This window comes from Nannospalax galili, unplaced genomic scaffold (assembly GCF_000622305.1).
Source record: "Nannospalax galili isolate Female #2095 unplaced genomic scaffold, S.galili_v1.0 scaffold768, whole genome shotgun sequence".
Taxonomy (NCBI): domain Eukaryota; kingdom Metazoa; phylum Chordata; class Mammalia; order Rodentia; family Spalacidae; genus Nannospalax; species Nannospalax galili.
Window position 1 is genome coordinate 8,956,219 of NW_008360317.1, and position 7,012 is coordinate 8,963,230.

A 7,012-nucleotide genomic window follows, 5' to 3' on the forward strand; every position below is an offset into this window, starting at 1 on the left:
CCTTGGGAAGTCTCAGATGGGGACTTGGACTCAGAATGTGCAATACAAAGTATCAAGCTTTGTCTACCATGTTCCCCTGATAGACCCCCTCTGAGCCAACTTCAGCTGCTCAAAGCATTATACATTATGGAACAAATAATATGTGCAGAGCAAACAGGAAAATATTCATAGATAGCTCCTTTCCCTTCCTATCTTTCTGACAGTGTTTGTCCAGTGTAACCTAGGCTTGACCTTCCCATCTCAGCTTCCCAAATGTTGGGATTATAATTGTGCACTACTATGCCAAGATATCAATTTATTTAGCCAAGATAAGGGAAAATGGTGAGAACTGATATTTAAAATTGTCTTTGCCTGTAATTGTTACAGAAAAAATGGGAAGAACTAGATGGTATGGCTTTCCCAGGTCTAACCAGAAGTATAAGCATCTTACCTTGAACCTGCATTGAACTGCCATCCCAGAGTCATTCAATCCCGCTCTGCAAGAAAGTCATGCAACCATCACACACGTGGATATAATTAGTCTATTCAATAACACACTCATCCTGCTTTCTTTATGGAGAAGGAATAGTATGACATTTCATTTCAGGTGTCTATAGTCATGCTCTGGCTTTGTCCTATGCAATAGGACACTCAGAAATCTTAAAGTAACAAGAGTTGAATGAATGAAATTCCTGGAATAATGTTTCATGGAAGGGAAAGAAGGGTCAGTTCTAGGACCCTTTGGCATGTGTTTTATTTGAGATTGCAGTCTGAGCACAGACACCTGACTCATTGTGATTCTGTCAGAATAAAGGAGGGTATTGTTTTTGGTTTATAAAGGTTGTTTGTTTGTTTTTTTTTTCATTTCAGTTTTTATTACCTCCTTATGCTCGTGGTTCCAGAAAGCATGACCTGGACATCCAAGTTGGAAAACAGACTGAAGATAGGACAAAGGTGGGAAGGATTCCTGCTAAGAAGAGTCCAGTCATGAGCAGTCATCCCAGCAAACTTCCATCTGTTGTGCTTCCAGGGAACTCACGAGCCAGTCTTTCGAGTATTTGTTCTCCATGGTGAGTGCTATAGTCTGAATGTGTCTTCCAAAGTCCATGTGTTGGGAATGTAATTCTCAAGACAGCAATGTTAAGAGGTGTGAGCATTAAAGGAGATTACAGGATGATGAGATCATGAAGCCCTTATGAGTGGATTAATATTGTTACTTCAAGGGCCAGTCACTTATCCAGGGACAAGTTTCTCATAAAAGCTGAACTTGACTCCCTTTCCCTCATGCATACTGTCTTACCCACATGATACTTTTCACCATGTTAAAATGCAGCAGAAGTCCTTCTCCACATGGTCCTACCCTCATCTTCATCTTACACTTCCCATCATTCACAACCATAAACAAATAAGTTTCTATCACTTATAAATTACTCAGTTTTCTGTAATAGCAACATAAAATGAAACAAGAAATGAGCCATGTGTGTAGACTTTTATTCCAGCACAACTGTTAAAAAATTGGGATGTGGTTCTGCTTTCATGACTATTTGTAAAGGTCATCTTGGTAGAGTTCCTCCCTCTCTTAGTGAAATTGGAAAAAGCAAAACTGCAGAAAGGCTCTACAGAGTTCAGGAATGGGTGGTACCTAGAGTCTTTGGTCTCACAGCTGCTTGTTTGCACTGACAGATTGAGCTTAATGAAGTTGTCTGATCTATGAGCCTCCCAGCAGGGGAGAGCTGTCAGCTTCATCACCAAGCACTTAACTCCTTATGTACCTTATTTTGTTCCTGGAAGTATACAATAACCGGGTCATGCGTCTGAACTACGGAGGGTAATAATCTGAGTGTCCAACTCCTGATTACCTTTACACATCATCACACATCAATCGTATGCATTTGCTTCCTGAGTAGACATTCACTCTTTTAATAATTATTTCTTTTCTCTGGGTTAGTAAGAGAAAAGCAAATTCACTTTAACTAAGGGAGGTGGAAAATTCCCTGGCTTTCTCTAGTAACCACAGCAACCATGGAGGTGCTGACAGAGTGACTAGTGCCATCCCAACAAGCTAAACCCACTGTCACAGCTTGGAAGGGACTAGAGGACCCCGTCCTGCCCTTGGGAGTCTACTGGTCCTCCTGAAGTCCCTGTATCTGAAGGTCACACTTCACGAAGACTGTTCTTATTAAGATGAGGGGGCATCTGATGCTCTTCCCGCTAGTCTCTTGTTTCCCTTTGCTAAGATGGGAAGGATCCAACATCTGCCATTTGCATAATGTGTGTGTTTTTGCAGCTTAGAATTTTTTGTTTCTTCAAATAAATGCTTGTTATAATAAAACTGAAATGCCAGAAAAAGAGAAACAACCTACTTTAAGGTCACTGGTGCCTCTCAGCAAGGGTGTTTAAAAATAACCCCCAATCTGCCATGTGCTCACAGCTCTTGGTGCAGCAGCTCCATGAAAGACTTAGTGTCACCCAGGATGGCTACACAGGAGTCTGGGACGTGTGTGTGTGTGTGTGTGTGTGTGTGTGTGTGTACACACACTTGCGTGTTACTGCAGATGTAGGAGGAGATGATTTTCACAACAGTGCTTACATCTGACTTGAGGGTCCCTCAGTGATCCCTTTACTAGGTCAGTTTTACCATCAGTTTCAGATAAGGTGAACTAGTTAAGGTCAGTCAGAAGTACACTGTAAAATTCTTGGGGATAAGCCTGGTAGGAAAGCCAGGTATGGCCCTGGGAAGACCCTGGGGAGATTCACAGCGAGCGAACTCTGTTTTGGGAAGCTGCCCCAGTACGCTGCCTGGCAGGATCCTAGCTTTTTTTTTTTTTTTTTTCAGGTAAATCTCAGAGATGAGGTTTTCCAGTAATTTGTGAACTGTGCTCCACAGATCAAGTCTTCAATTTCTCATTTGCTCTGATGGTCCGTTGCCTCAAATACTGCCTTTGCTAGGGATGAGAAGATGTTACTGGGGATTGAATTCTGAAATGGAGAAAATGGGTTCTGTTGGGGGTGCACCTTAAGTCAACAAGCAAAGGTTCAGCATTAAGGGAATGTGTCCTTGAGACAAACATCCTGTGTGCCTGTGTCCTGTATACTCCCTGCTCTGAACAGTTGGGTAAAGTTTGTGAACAAGAGGAATTAATCCATCTCTAGCACCAGGGAAATAGGGCTGCAATCTTCCAGAGCAGGGACATCCAACTCTCACTCTCTACCTCTGAGGGGTCAGTCCTGTGGCCCATGATGAGAACTCTGTGATAAGTCTTTCCCTTCCTTTTGTCAATTATTTTATTAGCAGAATGTGGGTTCCATTCCACCTAGGATTATATTAAGATTCCATATTTTTAGGCAAGAGAACTGTCTGGGGGCCCGGGTGTCAAAGGTGTCTGTCAGGTTTTCACATTGTTCATTACTGCCTTTGACATTTTCCCTGTTTTTTCAGTCCAGATTATGGATTCAGTTAAGTCTTTAAAACGTCAAAGCTCTAACCATCACTTCAACTCATTGAGCACATCTTTTGTGCCAAGGACCATTCTAAGTGATGTCTACACATCATGCCACTTAATCTCAGGCAGTGAGGCAGGCATTGCCACCCTCATTTTAGAGATGGAAAGAAAGTGGTTTGGAAAGTTTAGAATCTTTCCTCAAATGTAGGTTTTAACATAGGCCCTAACTTCATAGTGTAGCCTCTTACCTCTGAGGACAGGACCAAGATGATGGAGAACATGCAGACCAAGTCACATCTTGGGAGGCTCCTTAGTGGCCTCCCACTGTCTCATGTGAATTCTTCTTTGGCGCTGGAGGTGACCCCACTTCCCTACCCACCTAAATTCACAGGTCCACTTGCACACACCCTTCCCCACTTCAAGACACCTGTGTCCACCTTTCATTTTCTTCCTCTAAGGAGCACATAGATTCACGCCCACATACCTTGGTTTTACTTTCCATTTTCACTTTTAAATGCCCTCACAAGGCTGGAGCACCTAAATTCATGAAAACACTTCAGTGACTACTGTTCTCCATGCTCTCTGAGTGTGAGCAGTGACCAAATCCCAAACAGTTTCATGTTGGGGAACAAGACACTAAACCATGCGTTTGTTTAGAGGCAACCAAACCATATCCCAGAAGTTTGTGTAATATTTCTCATTCCTCACTTCAGTCCTATTAAAAACCAGTTGGACCCCTCCTCCGCATTCGGCCTTGCCGAGGGGTCCGGCCAGCCTGGCTCCCCTCCCCGGCCCCGCAGGGCGGCCGGGCTGCCCTCAGGAGGCGGGGAGGGGAGGGCTGGACCGGCCGGCGGCCGGACTACCATGCCGAACTTCTGCACGGCTCCCAACTGCACGTGGAAGAGGACGCAGTGGGATCTGGCCTTCTTCAGGTTTCCGCGGGACCCGGCCAGATGCCAGAAGTGGACTGAGAATTGTAGGAGAGCAGACTTAGAAGATAAAACACCTGATCAACTAAATAAACATTATCGATTGTGTGCCAAACACTTTGAGACCTCAATGATCTGTAGAACTAGTCCTTATAGGACAGTTCTTCGAGATAATGCAATACCAACAGTATTTGATCTTACCAGTCGTTTGAATAATCCACATAGCAGACACCGGAAAACGAATAAAAGAATTGAGTGAAGATGAAATCAGGACACTGAAACAGAAAAAAATTGATGAAACTTCTGAACAAGAACATGAAACTAATAGCAACGCTCCGAAGCCCAGTGCAGAAGGGGGTAACCAGCAGGATGGGAACATTTTGCCTTTAACCCTTGAAGAGACGGAAAACAAAGAGTACCTAAAATCTTTATTCGAAATTTTGATTCTCATGGGAAAACAAAACATACCTCTGGTTGGGCATAAGGCCGACGAGATCCCAGAGGGTCTCTTTACTCCCGATAACTTTCAGGCACTTCTGGAATGCCGGATAAATTCTGGTGAAGCGATCTTGAGAAAACGCTTTGAGACCACAGTAGTCAACACATTATTCTGTTCTAAAACCCAGCAGAAGCAGATGCTGGAGATCTGTGAGAGCTGCATCCGGAGGAAACGCTCAGGGAGGTGAGAGACTCGCACTTCATTATCACGGATGATGTGGTGGGCATAGAGCAGGGGAAGAGCACCTGCATGTGCTGCTGAGGTTTGTGGACGAGTCTCAGAACCTAAGAGAGGAGTTTGTGGGCTTTCTACTATATGAGGCTGATGCAGAGATTCTGGCTGTGAAATTTCACACCACAGTAACCGAGAAATGGGGACTAAATATGGCATATTGTCGTGGCCAGGCTTACATCGTCTCCAGCGGATTTTCTTCCAAGACGAAAGTTGTTGCGTCGAGACTTTTAGAGAAATATCCCCAAGCTATCTACACACTCTGCTCCTCCTGTGCCTTAAATTCGTGGTTGGTGAAGTCCGTCCCTGTGATGGGGGTATCGGTTGCTCTAGAAAAAATTGAGGAAGTTTGATTTTTCCATCGATCACCGCAGCTGCTTTTAGAGCTTGACAAAGTAATTTCTGTTCTTTTTCAGAATAGTGAAGAACGGAGTAAGGAACTGAAAGAAATTTACCATTCTCAGTGGTCAGGCAGGCATGACGCTTTTGAAGTTCTGGTGGACCTCCTACAAGCACTTGTTTTATGTTTGGATGTAATAAACGACGACACAAATACTAGGTAGAACAACTGTATAGCTGGCTGAGCATTTGTGCTCTGTAGTGCAGTGATGGATTTTGACTTCGTTGTTACCATTGTTGTTCTTAAAAATGTCTTATCTTTTACAAGGGCCTTTGGGAAGAATCTCCAGGGACAAACTTCTGATGTCTTCTTTGCAGCCAGTAGTTTGACTGCAGTACTGCATTCCCTCAACGAGGTGATGGAAAACATTGAAGTTTATCATGAGTTTTGGTTTGAAGAAGCCACAAATTTAGCAACCAAACTTGACATTCAAATGAAACTCCCAGGGAAATTCCGTAGGGCTCAGCAGGGTAACCTGGAATCTCAGCTAACCTCTGAGAGTTACTATAAAGAAAGCCTCAGTGTTCCAACAGTGCAGCATATTATTCAGGAACTTAAAGATATATTTTCTGAACAGCACCTCAAAGCTCTGAAGTGCTTGTCTCTGGTGCCCTCAGTCACGGGACAGCTCAAATTCAACACGTCAGAGGAACATCACGCTGACATGTACAGGAGTGACTTACCCAATCCAGACATGCTCTCAGCCAAGCTGCACTGTTGGAGAGTCAAGTGGAAACACAGAAGCAAAGATATAGAGCTGCCATCCACCATTTATGAAGCCCTCCATCTGCCTGACATCAAGTTTTTTCCTAACATTGTACACTTTGCTGAAGGTCCTGTGTATTCTCCCTGTAATGAAGGTGGAGAATGAGCGGTATGAAAATGGATGAAAGCGTCTCAAAGCATACCTGTGGCACACTTTGACAGACCAGAGGTCAAGTAATTTGGCTTTGCTTAACATAAATTTTGATATAAAACATGATTTGGATTTAATGGTGGACACATACATCAAACTCTACACAAATAAATCAGAGCTTCCTACAAATAATTCAGAAACCATTGAAAATACCTAAGAGATTTTTAAGGATGGGTTTTGTCTTATATTTGGTATTTGGAAGAAAAGCTGTAAGATGTAATAGTAGGCCACTTAATCACTGAATACCTTGCTGATAGGCCTCCAGTTGAATACATTAGTCATTGGCAATTGACTTACTTAAATGGCCCCTGTTTGAACTCTTATGCTTTCAATACCTGCTCTTCCAGAGGATGGCATTATGAGTGCCAAAATTCACCTTGGGGCTGTCTGCTAGTGGTGCTCTGGAATTGTTTTAGTTAAAGTCATTTTAGATAAAACATCATTGTGGAACCAGTTGTCAGGAATTATCAGGTCTTCGAAGAAATGAATTTTGAGCAGGAATGGAAGAGAGGAAGGCATTTTATAATTTGTTAGAATGAAGTCCACTATTGACTTTTGACTAGTAGGAGCTTTAAGTGTGATATTTAAAATCTATAATAGCAGCACTTGGGAGGT

General features: G+C 43.1%; 1 pseudogene; it reads left to right on the forward strand.

The window, feature by feature from the left end:
* The first annotated feature begins 4,286 nt into the window (after positions 1 to 4,286).
* Positions 4,287 to 7,012, forward strand: LOC103727247 (annotated as a pseudogene).